Source organism: Salmo salar, chromosome 21 (assembly GCF_965601325.2).
Source record: "Salmo salar chromosome 21, fSalSal1, whole genome shotgun sequence".
Classification (NCBI taxonomy): Eukaryota; Metazoa; Chordata; class Actinopteri; order Salmoniformes; family Salmonidae; genus Salmo; species Salmo salar.
Genome location: NC_138311.1, coordinates 12,386,331 through 12,402,595, shown reverse-complemented (window position 1 = coordinate 12,402,595; position 16,265 = coordinate 12,386,331). Strand labels below are relative to the sequence as shown.

General features: G+C 39.9%; 1 protein-coding gene across 2 annotated transcripts in view; it reads left to right on the top strand.

Annotated features, from left to right (window-relative positions):
• Positions 1-393: 393 nt before the first annotated feature.
• adarb1b (adenosine deaminase RNA specific B1b) overlaps positions 394-16,265 on the top strand; it is a 190,697-nt gene continuing 174,825 nt past the window's right edge. For both annotated transcript variants that reach the window (XM_045704425.2, XM_014164287.3), the window contains exon 1: positions 394-675. The gene's annotated coding sequence lies outside the window, so the exon portion shown is untranslated. The remainder of the gene's footprint in view (positions 676-16,265) is intronic.

Below are 16,265 nucleotides of genomic sequence, written 5' to 3'. Positions count from 1 at the left end.
GTGCCCAGTGGGTATAGGTCTACATGAATTGCGGCAAAGTTGGTTCCTGTTCGTCACATCTTTGGTCACGTTCGCGTGGGTAAATCAAAAATACCCTAATTGTTTCACAATAGAGCCTCCGACAATGCAGGCTATGACTGCAGGGTGAAGTTGCTGAAGAGCAACTGCAGAAACTTGCAGTCTATTGTAGTCAACACCTAATGACCTTTGATCACATGATGTTTGTTAATAAGCGCATGCAGTCGATATGTAGGATCAAGTCGGAACAGTTCATCCCCATAATGCAACACACATTGAAAGGCAGTGAACAATGGTCACCGACTTGACAAAAGTGATCTGCTCGAACGTACCCTGTGCGTCCGATTCGTTTGACGGCATGCACATGCGCAGTTCAGCACGACAGACCGATAGATCCGATTACGTGTTTCTGCTTTCACACTGTCCTGTTTAACTATCCTTCCTATTGCTTGCGCCGGAGGACCGACACCGCTAGAGTAACATAGCCAGTCTGTCTATATTGCGGCGTGTGCATGCAACTGTACGAGCGGCGCCTTCAAGCCAATTCATTCTGCAACCCATAAAACATACAAGAGGCGCTCTTTGCTTTTAAATTGAACGGAGGACGAGCACCTCTTTCATGGAACTGAAAGCTTCCCTTTCAATTGCAACACTACTGTAAGTATTGACGTGCTTCTCAGTGTGACAGATGGTATGCTTGGGTTCCGGGTGTGTTTATTTCATGTTTTCTTGTAGACAGCGTACAAACATGGCTCTTACAGTGTCTGAAATGTAGTCAACCCTATTTTAATAAAAATGTGCACCTTGTTTAAGTACATGGAACTGACGTTATCGTGTTGTGTTTGGCTGTAGTGTGTGTGCTAGTTGCGAATATACAGTGTACTACAGTGAAGATCCAGGGAGACCGCATGTGCAGAGCCGCAGTTTAATGAAAGGGATACATTGTAACGTTCTTTTGGCGGGGAACTACACGATTAGTTGACAGAATCGGTTAGTTGTTCAGTTTAGCGCTGTCAGTTGAACAGTTCGCTTGGTGAGAAACATATGAGATTTACTCTCGATTTCGTATTTGAAGTAGGCTACCAAGCCATGATCCGTTTTTGACCTGTAATAAGATGGCATTTGAAAAGCCACAGTCATGGCGTTTGAACAAAATTAGATACGATTCAAAATGGAGCCAAGTTTCCCCTGAATAAAACGAAAGCACCAAATTGAAATGTGGTAGGTTACATTGCTAAGTTGTGTGCCAGGCTATTATAGCCCATGAACAACCTGCCTTATGGGTTTTCAGAAGGACACTTATTTAGGTTAAATCACAGCATGGTTGGGCGTTGTTGTGGTCAACCATTTGATGTAAATGAATAATGTATAGCCTATAAAATAGGCTACAGTATTGGTTCAAGAAATGTGTGGTGTTCTTGTTGAATTATATACTGTATTTGGTACTAATGGGTGCTTGAAGTTATGGACCGTCATTCCCGCCACAATATTTTTTTTTAAATGTCAATAGTGTATCGAAATTTCGAGACACCGTTTAAAAATGTTGAGACTATCACAACATGTCTAGATAGTAGATCATACATATAGGACATGTTTATTCATTTGTAGAATTGTGTGGCGATTTAAATCGCAGAGATCAGCACAGCCTGGACGCAGGCATACGTGTGGCAAGCTGGCATTTGCCCCAGCACTTTTGATTTGGTTTTAAGAACAAAATATTGACACAAAAGTGTTGAAAAGAGGGACAAAGTACTGTTGTTTAGACTGATTCGCCTCATGATTTGTCAACTCGTGCACAATTAATCTGTGCTTCAGTCTGATCAACTGTAGCCTATTGATAACATAACAACTACAGCTGCAGGTCGTCTAGAGAAGCCTATGCAACGAAGCGGTCATGTATTTATTTGTGTTAAGAAAAAAAGTAAATGTGATCAAATTTGGTTTATAATTTCGGATGGCTAGCCTATCAAGACCTTTTCAATCCACCATTGCCTGGAGTAAATCAATCAACACAATAGTGATGACATACTGCGTGAGTAACTTTTTAATTACTGATGCAAAGGCCTACACAATGCAACCCTGCATAAAGCAAGCTCAGCCCTGTTAGTTCTGTTGTTCAAAGGCAGTTGTTGTCTCCTTGTATGTGTAAAGGATCCCATGTTAGTTTAATTTTAAAATAGAATTCAAGGTTGCTGCAGTTTAACAGGGTTTTAATGTTTTCATCCTCCCAGAAAAAACAAACGTGAACTGATTAGAAAAATTCTGGTCCCATCATAGCCCATATAAAACCGTTTTTACATCTGATGTATTAGTATGTCATACCCTACAACTAGGGTCTGGAGTTTTCCCTGGTTCAGGTAGTCTACCAGATCAAGAAAAACTCTGGTCCCTAGGAAAAACAATTCCCCCTGCCCCTCTCCAACCACTCTGGGATGCCACCTCTGAAATCACCACATAATGTTACAAATAAAGTAACATATCCTATAAGTACGGCAGTGTTTCCCCTAGGATTTTTTTCAGTAGTGGGGGTGGAGTCTTCCTGGGTCATACATCTATATATACAAAAATATGTGGACATTTAAATGGAGTTGGTCTCCCCTATGCTGCTATAGTAGCCTCCAATCTTCTGGGAAGGCTTTCCACTAGATGTTGGAACATTGCTGCAGGGACTTGCTTCCATTCAGTCACAAGAGCATTAGTGAGGTCGGGCACTGAAGTTGGGCAAATAGGTCTGGCTCGAAGTCGGCGTTCCAATTCATCCCAAAGGTGTTTGATGGGGTCAAGTTCTTCCACACCGATCTCAATAAACCATTTCTGTATGGACCTCGCTTTGTGCACGGGGGCAATGTCATGCTGAAACAGTGCTGGCATTGTGTTGTGTGACAACTGCACATTTTAGAGTGGCCTTTTATTGTCCCCAGCACAAGGTGCACCTGTGTCATAATCATGCCGTTTAATCAGCTTCTTGATATGCCACACCTGTCAGATGGATGGATTATCTTGGCAAAGGAGAATTTCTCACTAACAGGGATGTAAACAAATTTGTGCACAAAATACAAGAGAAACAAGCTTTTTGTGCATATTGGAACATTTTGGGGAGCTTTTATTTCAGCTCATGAAACATTTCTATTTCTATTCAGTGTAATAAAAAATGGAATGGAAATAAGTATTCAAACCCTTTGTTATGGCAAGCCTAAATAATGTATGTTCTGGGGTAAAAATGTCCTTAACAAGTCACATAATAAGTTGCATGGATTCACTTGAGTGACTACTGAATCTATCTACCCCACACATACAATTATCTGTAAGGTCCCTCAGTTGAGCAGTGAATTTCAAACACAGATTCAACCACAAAGACCAGGGAGGTTTTCCAGTGCCTCGCAAAGAAGGGCACATATTGGTAGATGGTTAAAAATACACAAAAAGCAGACATTGAATTAGGGCTGACCCCATTTAGTCGACTGGTCGATTGTTTGGTCGATAGGCTGTTGGTCGACCGAGATTCCTTTAGTCGAGCAGTAGCAAAAAAATGAATAAATCATTGTGTACAAGACACCTGCCTGATTCATGCCTGTCTGAGTGGACTGCTCCATTGTGGAGGCTGTGGGGATGGCACAGTCCATCAGTCTAAGACATGTTCTACTGAAATTGTATATGTTTATATTATGTAAGAACAATGGTGCAACACAAATAAAAAATATTATTTTATAACAAATGCGCTTTCTCCTACTTTGGATAGTTGTCGCTGTCCGCGGTTCTGAAACACATCGGTGCGCTGTTGAATTGATGCCTTTTCCTAGACCATGTTGCTAAGTTCATAATAGCAAAGTTAACCAGCATATTGGTGTAGAGAACAATGCGGCGGAGTTAAGAGACAAGAAAATAGCCCTTGCCTTAATTGTCTAAGAAAAGTGAGGAGAGGAAATCACAACTTAATTAGGTCTATAATCAGTAGCCTAATTGTTAAATGTGCCTGGCTTTATAAATCATCCATATATATCTACAAAAATAAGACAGATCCTGCTTCTGTTGCCTGTTTGACTGCTTGTTTAATAGCCTACTGATTCCATCAGCACCAAACCTCAAGCAACCACATGTCTGATTAACAATTTCACAAATTCTGATTTAAAACAAAATCTTTGCTATGCTGTAATAAAAGAATAACCCTCCTTTTCCTTGAGCTCCTTCTTGTTATTATTACTATTATTATTATGATCATAATTATAATAATAAGTAATGTCATTATAATTAGTAGGCTTAGTATAGCAGCCTTGTATAGCCACCATAGAGCTGAGCTGTAGGCCTAAGAGCGCATCCTGATTAGTCTTAATACTGTAACTTACTTAGGCCTGTATTTCAATTAGAGGTCGACCGATTAATCGGAATGGCCGATTAATTAGGGCCTATTTCAAGTTTTCATAACAATCGGAAATCGGTATTTTTGGATGCTGATTAGGCAAATTTGTAATTTTTTTAGACCTTTATTTAACAAGGCAAGTCAGTTAAGAACACATTCTTATTTTCAATGACGGCCTAGGAATGGTGGGTTAACTGCCTTGTTCAGGGGCTGAACGACAGATTTTTACCTTGTCAGCTTGGGGATTCAATCTTGCAAACTTACGGTTAACTAGTCCAACGCTCTAACCACCTGCTTTACATTGCACTCCACGAGGAGCCTGCCTGTTACGTGAATGCAGTAAGAAGCCAAGGTAAGTTGCTAGCTAGCATTAAACTTATCTTATAAAAAACAATCAATCAACCATAATCACTAGTTAACTACACATGGTTGATGATATTACTAGTTTATCTAGGCTGTCCTGCGTTGCATATAATCGCTTAGGTACACGTTGCTCCAACCATAAACATCAATGCCTTTCTTAAAATCAATACACAAGTATATATTTTTTAGCCTGCATATTTAGTTAATATTGCCTGCTAACATTAATTTATTTTATCTAGGGAAATTGTGTCACCTCTGCAACAGAGTCAGGGTATATGCAGCAGTTTGGGCCGCCTGGCTCGTTGCGAACTGTGTGAAGACTATTTCTTCCTAACAAAGACAGCCAACTTCGCCAAACGGGGGATGATTTAACAAAAGTGCATTTGCGAAAAAAGCACAATCGTTGCACGACTGTACCTAACCATAAACATCAACGCCTTTCTTAAAATCAATAGAAATCCAGGTTAGCAGGCAATATTAACCAGGTAAAATTCTGTCATTTTGCGTTCATTGCACGCAGAGTCAGGGTATATGCAACAGTTTGGGCCGCCTAGCTCGTTGCGAACTGATTTGCCAGAATTTTACGTAATTATGACATAACATTGAAGGTTGTGCAAAGTAACAGGAATATTTAGACTTAGGGATGCCACCCGTTAGATAAAATACGTAACGGTTCCGTATTTCACTGACAGGAAAAAGTTTTGTTTTTGAAATGATAGTTTCCGGATTCAACCATATTAATGACCTAAGGCTCGTATTTCTGTGTGTTATTATGTTATAATTAAGTCTATGATTTGATAGAGCAGTCTGACTGAGCGATGGTAGGCAGCAGCAGGCTCGTAAGCGTTCATTCAAACTAAATCGATTTATCTATTTTTAGTCTTTGCTGTAATAATGACTTTACCTTAAAACATTTTTTTTTATAACAGACACACTGGTATGCTTATATTGTATTTAGTGTTGTTTACATTGTTCCAAACGGTCACAAAAATTATATTGTAATCTAACATTACCTGTTTGGCACACATAATATGCATGCAGCGCTTGCTCCTTACCTTCTTTTTCTTGATCTCAAGTATTTTCCACAACTAGTCAAATGTTTTCCACATATCTGACTTCCCCTTTACCTCCTGAGCAACCAGTAAACATTCTCCTGTTTCGAGTTTATTTCTCACGTCCTCTGCGTCCATTTTGATATGACATCTTTTGCGATGTTCAGAGTCTGGTATAACCAATTTATTGATGTGATTATGATATGCTATAGGTCAGTTCCTATTGGTCACGTGCATGCAATGCAATCATGTGCCACTTAAAGAGAGCAAGGCATGTTTTCCCAAAACAAATGAGGGATTTCGGTAACATCACTTTTCAGTCAGAAATGGCTGTAATTACAGTGTATTTGGAAAGTATTCAGACCCCTTCCCATTTTGTTAGGTTACAGCCTTATTCTATAATTGATTAAATAGAAAATGTTCCTCATCAATCTACAGAAAATACCCCATAATGACAAATCGAAAACTGTTTAGAAATGTTTGCAAATTTATAAAAAACAGAAATACCTTATTTACATAAGTATTCAGACCCTTTGCTATGAGACTCAAAATTGAGCTCAGATGCATCCTGTTTCCATTGATCATCCTTGAGATGTTTCTACAACTTCATTGGAGTCCAACTGTGGTAAATTCAATTGATTGGACATGTTTTGGAGAGGCACACACCTGTCTATATAAGGTCCCACTGTTGACAGTGCATGTCAGAGCAAAAACCAAGCCATGAGGTCGAAGGAATTGTCTGTAGAGCGCCGAGACAGGATTGTGTTGGCACAGATCTGGGGAAGGCTACCAAGACAATTTGGAAGAATTGAACACAGTGGCCTCCATCATTCTTAAATGGAAGAAGTTTGGAAACACCAAGACTCTTCCTAGAGCTGTCCGCCCGGCCAAACTGAGCAATCGGGGGAGAAGGGCATTGGTCAGGGAGGTGACCAAGAACCCTGTGGTCACTCTGACAGAGCTCTAGAGTTCCTCTGTGGAGATGGGAGAACCTTCCAGAAGGACAACCATCTCTGCAGCACACCATCAATCAGGCGTTTATGGTAGAGTGGCCAGACGGAAGCCATTCCTCAGTAAAATGGCACATGACAGCCCACTTGGAGTTTGCCAAAAATACCCAAAAGGACTCTCAAACCATGAGAAACAAGATTCTCTGGTCTGATGAGAATGCCAAGCGTCACGTCTGGAGGAAACCTGGCTCATCCCTACGGTGAAGCATGGTGGTGGCAGCATGCTGTGGGGGTGTTTTTCAGCGGCAGGGACTACGAGACTGGTCAGGATTGAGGGAAAGATGAACAGAGAAGTACAAAGAGATCCTTGATGAAAATCCTGAGTGTTCAGGACCTCCAACTGGGGGCGAAGGTTCACCTTCCAACAGGTCAACGACCCTAAGCACACAGCTAAGACAACGCAGGAGTGGCTTCGGTACAAGTGTTTGAATGTCCTTGAGTGGCCCAGCCAGAGCCCGGACTTGAACCCGATCTAACATCCCTGGAGAGACCTGAAAATAGCTGTGCAGCGACGCTCACCATTCAACCTGACAGAGCTTGAGAGGATCTGCAGAGGAGAATGGGAGAAACTCCTAAGACTCGAGGCTGTAATCGCTGCCAAAGGTGCTTCAACAAAGTACTGAGTAAAGGGTCTGAATACTTATGTAAATGTAATATTTCAGTCTTTTATATTTAATTCATTTGCAAAACATTTTGCACCAGTTTTTGCTTTGTAATTATGGGATGTTGTGTGTAGATTGAGGTGAAAAAAACGATTTAAACTATTTCAGAAGAAGGCTGTGACGTAGCAAAATCTTGAAAAAGTTAAGAGCTTTGAATTCTTTCCGAATGCATTGTATGTTGCAGCTTCAGAAACACATTCTGTTTTGGTCGCTGCGAAGGGAAGAGAGAGAAACAGCGTGTGCTAGTCACACAGTCACTCGCTGTCTTTTTTTAAAAAACATAGCGCAGCAAGTCTGAGTCAGGCCCGGCACTGTCACATCAATTGCAGTCAGATTCAGTCTAGTCATTTGTGTGTCTTAATTATCAAACAGATCGCTTAAAGCATCAGACAAGCTCAGTGCATATAGTTGATTTTATTAAAACACATAGGATGTATCTATATATGGAAAAATACACATTTAGAAATGTAGACCAATCGATTGGTTGAAAGAACAGACAACTCTTGGTCGATGTAGGACATCCCTACATTGAATATCCATTTGAGCATGGTGAAGTTATTATTTACAATTTGGATGGTGTATCAATGCACATAGTAACTACAAAGATACAGGCGTCCTTCTTAACTCAGTTGCCGGAGAGTAAGTCAACCGCTCAGGGTAAGCATTGTAAGTAAGCATTTCACCTGTTGTAGTCGGCGCATGTGACAAATTAAATTTGATTTCCCCATGAGGCCAGTGGTGACTTTAAAACAGAGTTTTATGGCTGTGATTGGAGAAAACTGAGGATGTATCAACAACATTGTAGTTACTCCACAATACTAACCTAATTGACAGAATGTAAAGAAGGAAGCCTGTACAGAATACAATTTTCCAAAACATGTATCCTGTTTGGAACAAGGCACTTAAGTAATACTGCAAAAAATATGGTTTACTTGTCCTGAATGCAAAGTGTTATTTTTGCGGAAAATCTAATACAACACATTACTGAGTACCACTCTCCATATGTTCAAGCGTAGTGGTGGCTGCATTATGTTATGGGTATGCTTGTAATTGTTAAGGACTGTGGAGTTTCAGGCTAAAAAATAAACGGAATGGAGCTAAGCACAAGTAAAATCCTAGAGGAAAACCCGTTTCATTCTGCTTTCCACCAGACACTGTCGTACATAGTAGACCAAGGCGCAGCGGGTTGAGTGCTCATTTGAACTTTTATTGAACACTTAAATAACAAAACAAGAAAACGAACGAACGCACAATATTGCAGGCTAAACACAGCAGTGCAAAAGCAACTTCCCACAAAAGACAGGTGAAAAAAGGGATAACTAAGTATGACTCCCAATCAGCAACAACGATGTACAGTTGTTCCTGATTGAGAGCCATACCAGGCCAACAAAGAAATATACAACATAGAAAAACCATAGAAATACAAAACATAGAACAATACCCCAAAAACCCCGGAACACATAAAACAAACACCCCTCTTACATAATTACATATCCCAACAAACCCCGAACCACATAAAACAAACACCCCCTTCCACGTCCTGACCAAACTACAATAACAAATAACCCCTTTACTGGTCAGGACGTGACACACTGGGAGATGAATGCACCTTTCAGCTGGACAATAACCTGAAACACAAGGCCAAATCAACACTGGGGTTGCTTACCAAGAAGGCAGTAAATGTTCTTGAGTGGCCAAGTTACAGTTTTAAATCTGCTTGAAAGTCTTTGGCAAGACCTGACAACCAATTTGACAGAGCTTGAAGAATTTTGAAAACAATAATGGGCAAATGTTGCACTATCCAGTTGTGGAAAGCTCTTAGAGACTTACTCAGGAAGACTCACAGCTGTAATCGCTGCCAAAGGTGATTCTAACATGTATTGGCTCAGGAGGTTGAATACTTATCTAATCAAGATATGTGACCCACCACCTGGATTTGATCCTTTGTATCAAAATTTGAATTTTTTTTATTTTTATTTTTTACATTGAATAAAAGTAGACTCGGAGCTAGAAAATGGTATATCATACACTGCAGTGGAGGAACATTGAGAAAGTAATTCTGCTTTGAAAGTTGAAAAACTTAAAACCCCACTTTTGAGAAAATGGCCCTTGAATTTTTTGGTGTACCAGCTGGAGAGCTTTTTTTTAAACCTTTATTTACACCTATTCCTACACCCTTTGTCTATACCCATTCAGCATCATTCACACCATCTTAAGCCTTAGCCCCACCAATCTCTTTAAGGATTCACAGTGTAGTAAACAACTAAAGGTGGTGAAAGTAGTAGTGAAATTAAACTTTATTTAGTCCTTGGCCTATATCCTAATCTGACTTTGGTGCAGGTCATGTTGTTCTTCACATTAGGTAAACACATACTATATAAAAATACGTTTATTTGTCACATGCACAGGATACAGAAGGTGTAAACAGTGCAGTGAAATGGTTACTTGCATAGTGGAGTCTTTTGTTTAGACATGTAGCTAGCTATCTAAACAATTAATCATAATCCCAACTCTAATGCCGCGTTTAAAACAACAGGGAACAACAACAAAAAACAGACTGGGAAAAATCCTCCTACACAGATCATAGATGTAATGTTAGCTAGCGAGCCAGCCAGCCAGCTGGTTAATTGTTTAACTAGCTAGCTACATGTCTAAACAAAAGGCTCCATGGATTGATGAGGAATTGAAAAACTGTATGGTTGAAAGAGATGAGGCAAAAGGAGTGGCTAATATGTCTGGCTGCACATCTGACTGGCTTACTTACTGCAAATTGAGAAATGATGTGACTAAACTCAACAAAAAGAAGAAGAAACTTTAATATGAAGCCAAGATCAATGATATAAAGAATGATGGAAATTAACTTCAGTACTTTAAATAAAATTATGGGCAGAAAGACAAATTCAACTCCATCTTTCATCGAATCAGATGGCGTATTCATCACAAAACCATTTGATGTTGCCAATTTTAATGATTATTTAATTGGCAAAGTGGGCAAACCTAGGCAGGAAATGCCAACAATGAACAGAGAGCAATTGTATTCATGCATAAAAAAAACTAATAATGAAAGAAAAGCATTGTAAGTTTGAATTTTGTAAAGTTAGTGTGGGAGAGGTGGAAAAATGATTGTTATCGATCAATAATGACAATTTAGATGGCATTGACAATTTAGATGGAAAGCTACTGAGGATGGTATCTGACTATAGCCACTCCAATCTGTCATATTTTTAATCTGAGCCTAGAGGAAAGTCTGTCCTCAGGCCTGGAGGGAAGTCAAAGTAATTCCGCTGCCCAAGAGTGGTAAAGTGGCCTTTACTGGTTCTAACAGCAGACCTATAATCTTGCTGCCAGCTCTTAGCAAACTGTTGGAAAAAATGGTGTTTGACCAAATACAATGCTATTTCTCTGCAAACAAATTAACAACAGACTTTCAGCATGCTTATAGAGAAGGGCACTCAACATGTACTGCACTGACACAAATGACTGATTGGTTGAAAGAAATCGATAATAAGAAGATTGTGGGAGCTGTACTGTTAAAATCAAATCAAATGTATTTGTCACATAACACATGGTTAGCAGGTGTTAATGCAAGTGTAGCGAAATGCTTGTGCTTCTAGTTCCGACCATGCAGTAATATCTAACAAGTAATATAACCTAACAATTCCACAACAACTACTTTATACACACAAGTGTAAAGGAATGAATACGAATATGTACATAAAAATATATAAATGAGTGATGGCCGAATGGCATAGGCAAGATGCAGTAGATGGTATAGGGTACAGTATATACATATGAGATGAGTAATGTAGGGTATGAAAACATATAAAGCGGCAATGTTTAAAGTGGCTAGTGATAAATTACATCAAGATGCAGTAGATGGTATAGAGTACAGTATATACATATGAGATGAGTAATGTAGGGTATGAAACATTATATGAAGTGACATTGTTTAAAGTGGCTAGTGATACATTTAATTACATCAAGATGGCAAGATGCAGTAGATGGTATAGCGTACAGTATATACATATGAGATGAGTAATGTAGGGTAAGTAAACATTATATAATATAAAGTGGCTAGTGATAAATTGTTTACATCAATTGTTCCATTATAAAGTGGCTGGAGTTGAGTCAGTATGTTGGTAGCAGCCACTCAATGTTAGTGATGGCTGTTTAACAGTTAACAGTGGTAGGCTTGATTACTAACAATGACGAGACGGATTACAGGGAGGAGGTGAGGGCCCTCGGAGTGTGGTGTCAGGAAAATAACCTCGCACTCAATGTCAACAAAACAAAAGAGATGATCGTGAACTTGAGGGAGCAGCCCCCTATCTACATTGACGGGACAGTAGTGGAGAGGGTGGAGAGTTTTAAGTTCCTCGGCGTACACATCACAGACAAACTGAAATGGTCCACCCACACAGACAGCGTGGTGAAGAAGGCGCAGTAGCGCCTCTTCAACCTCAGGAGGGTGAAGAAATTCGGCTTGTCACCAAAAACACTCACAAACTTTTACAGATGCACAATCGAGAGCATCCTTTCGGGCTGTATCACCGCCTGGTACGGCAGCTGCTCCGCCCATAACCGGAAGGCTCTCCAGAGGGTAGTGAGTTCTGCACAACGCATCACCGGGTGCAAACTACCTGCCCTCCAGGACACCTACACCACCCGATGTCACAGGAAGGCCAAATGGGTTAGATGGGTTAGGCCAGTGTGCAGTGTGATGACGATTGTGTTGTCTGTGGACCTATTGGGTTGGTAAGCAAATTGGAGTGGGTCTAGGGTGTCAGGTAGGGTGGAGGTGATATGGTCCTTGACTAGTCTCTCAAAGCACTTCATGATGATGGAAGTGAGTGTTACAGGGCAGTAGTCATTTAGCTCAGTTACCTTAGCTTTCTTGGGAACAGGGACAATGGTGGCCCTCTTGAAGCATGTGGGGACAGCAGACTGGGATATGTCTGTAAACACACCAGCCAGCTGGTCTGCGCATGCTCTGAGGACGCGGCCGGGAATGCCATCTGGGCCTGCAGCCTTGCGAGGGTTAACCTCTCTGGGCTAGGTGGGACGTTTGCGGCCCACCCTAGTCAACAGCCAGTGGAATCCCATGGCGCGATATTCAAATACCTTAGAAATGCTATTACTTCAATTTCTCAAACATATTACTATTTTACACCATTTCAAAGACAAGACTCTCGTTAATCTAACCACACTGTCCGATTTCAAAAAGGCTTTACAATGAAAGCAAAACATTAGATTATGTCAGCAGAGTACCCAGCCAGAAATAATCAGACACCCATTTTTCAAGCTAGCATATAATGTCACAAAAATCAAATCCACAGCTAAATGCAGCACTAACATTTGATCTTCATCAGATGACACTCCTAGGACATTATGTTATACAATACATGCATGTTTTGTTCAATCAAGTTCATATTTATATCAAAAACCAGCTTTTTACATTAGCATGTGACTAGCATGTGACTAGCATTCCCACCGAAAACTTCCGGTGAATTTACTAAATTACTCACGATAAACGTTCACAAAAAACATAACAATTATTCTAAGAATTATAGATACAGAACTCCTTTATGCAATCGCGGTGTCCGATTTTAAAATAGCTTTTCGGTGAAAGCACATTTTACAATATTCTGAGTAGATAGCCCGGCCATCACAGGCTAGCTATTTTGACACCCACCAAGTTTGGTACTCAACAAACTCAGATTTACTATAAGAAAAATTGGATTACCTTTGCTGTTCTTCGTCAGAATGCACTCCCAGGACTTCTACTTAAACAACAAATGTTGGTTTGGTTCCAAATAATCCATAGTTGTATCCATATTCCATTACCGTACTTCGAAGCATGTCAAACGCTGTTTAAAATCAATTTTTATGTGATTTTTCTCATAAAATAGCGATAATATTCCGACCGGGAGTCGTTGTTTTCGTTCAAAGACTGAGAAAGTAAAATGGACACTTCACGCGCACACCCGTCTCATTGTTCTCAGATCGACCACTTACCAAATGCGCTACTGTTTTTCAGACAGTAACTGCAGAGTCATCATTCAACGTTCTGGCGCCTTCTGAGAGCCTATGGCAGCCTTAGAAAATGTCACATTACAGCAGAGATCCCCTGTTTTGGATAGAGATGATCAAGAAGGCCAAGAAATAGTCAGAGAGGGCGCTTCCTGTTTGGAATCTTCAGGTTTTGGCCTGCCAAATGAGTTCTGTTATACACAGACACCATTCAAACAGTTTTAGAAACTTTGGACTGTTTTCTATCCAAAGCTAATTATTATATGCATATTCCAGTTTCTGGGCAGGAGTAATAATCAGATTCAATTGGGTACGTTTTTTATCCGGCCGTGAAAATACTGCCCCCTATCCATAACAAGTTAAAGGTTTCAGTGACTTCATTAGCTGTGGTTGCTGATGCGTATATCATCAGTATACATGGACACACATGCTTTGTTTAATGCCAGTGGCAGGTCATTGGTAAAAATAGAAAAGAGTAAAGGGCTTAGAGAGCTGCCCTGCGGTACACAACACTTTACATGTTTGACATTAGAGAAGCTTCTATTAAAGAAAACCCTTTGAGTTATACTCTGAATCCACATTATGGCAGAGGTTGAAAAGCCATAGCACATAAGTTTTTTCAACAACAGGTTATGGTCAATAATATCAAAGGCTGCACTGAAATCTGCTTTTAAATCAGGGCAAGGTGACCGGAAACATGACCGAATACAAACAGTGTAGCTATTCCTTCCGCAAGGCAATCAAACAAGCTAAGCGTCAGTACAGAGACAAAGTGAAGTCACAATTCAACGGCTCAGACACGAGAGGTATGTGGCAGGGTCTACAGTCAATCACTGACTACAAAAGAAAAACCAGCCCCGTCGCAGATCACGAGGCCTTCCTCCCAGACAGACTAAACAACTTTTTTGCTCGCTTTGAGGACAATACAGTGCCACTGACACGGCCCGCTACCAAAACCTGCGGGCTCTCCTTCACTGTAGCCAACATGAGTAAAACATTTAAAACGTGTTAACAAAGAGTTGCAGTCTGTTTTGGAATGGGTGGCCAGTAATAAACTGCTCCTGAACATCTCTAAAACTAAGAGCATTGTATTTGGTACAAATCGCGCTAGACCTCAGCTGAATCTGGTAATGAATGGTGTGGCTGTTGAACCAGTTGAGGAGACTAAATTACTTACCTTACATTGTAAACTGTCATGGTCAAAACATATAGATTCAATGTTTGTAAAGATGGGGAGAGGTCTAGCCATAATAAAGAGATGCTCTGCTTTTTTGACACCACACTCCAAAAAGCAAGTTCTGCAGGCTCTAGTTTTGTCTAATCTTGATTATTGTCCAGTTGTGTGGTCCAGTGCTGCAAGGAAAGACCTAGTTAAGCTGCAGCTGGCCCAGAACAGAGCGGCACATTTTGCTCTTAATTGTAATCAGAGGGCTGATATAAATACTATGCATGCCAGTCTCTCTTGGCTAAGAGTTGAGGCGAGACTGACTGCATCACTTCTTCTTTTTATAACAAACATTAATGTGTTGAAAATCCCTAATTGTTTGCATAGTCAACTTACACACAACTCTGACACACACTTATCCCACCAGACATGCCACCAGGGGTCTTTTCACAGTCCCCAAATCCAGAACAAATTCAAGATAGCGTACAGAATTATATAGAGCCCTTATTGCATGAACTTCCTTCCATCTCATATTGCTCAAATAAACAAAATAAAATAAATTGTTATTAGTGACATGCGCCAAATACAACAGGTGTAGACCATACAGTGAAATGCTTTCTTACGAGCCCCTAACCAACAATGCATTTAAAAAAACAGCAACAACAAAAATACAGATAAGAATAAGAAATAAAAGTAACAAGTAATTAAAGAGCAGCAGTAAAATAACAATAGTGAGATTTATTCAAGTGACTATGCATAGATGATAACAACAGAGAGTAGCAGCGGTGTAAAGGGGGGGGGGGGGGCAATGCAAATCGTTTTGGTAGTCATTTGATTAGGTGTTCAAGAGTCTTTTATTACAACAATACTGAATGAACAATGATCACTTTTTTAAACTTAATATAATACATAAATAAAATTGATTTAGTCTCAAATAAATACTGACACATGCTCAATTTGGTTTAAATAATACAAAAACAGTGTTGGAGAAGAAAGTAAAAGAGCAATATGTGCCATGTAAAAAAACTCATGTTTAAGTTCCTTGCTCAGAACATATGAAAGCTGGTGGTTCAATATTCCCAGTTCTTCAATATTCCCAGTTAAGACGTTTTAGGTTGTAGTTATTATAGGGATTATGACGTGTCGACTATTTCTCTCTATACCATTTGTATTTCATATACGTTTGACTATTGGATGTTCTAATAAGCACTTTAGTATTCCCAGCCTAATCTCGGGAGTTGATAGGCTTGAAGTCATAAACAGCGCTGTGCCTCAAGCATTGATAAGAGCTGCTGGAAAACGCAGTAAAGTTTGAATGAATGCTTACGAGCCTGCTGCCGCCTACCACCGCTCAGTCAGACTGCTCTATCAAATATCAAATCATACTTAATTATAATATAATAAACACAGAAATACGAGCCTTTGGTCATTAATATGGTCAAGTCCGGAAACTATAATTTCAAAAACAAAACTATTATGATTTCAGTGAAATACGGAACCATTCCGTATTTTATCGAACGGGTGGCAACCCTAAGTCTAAATATTGCTGTTACATTGCACAACCTTCAATGTTATGTCATAATAATGTAAAATTCTGGCAAATTAGTT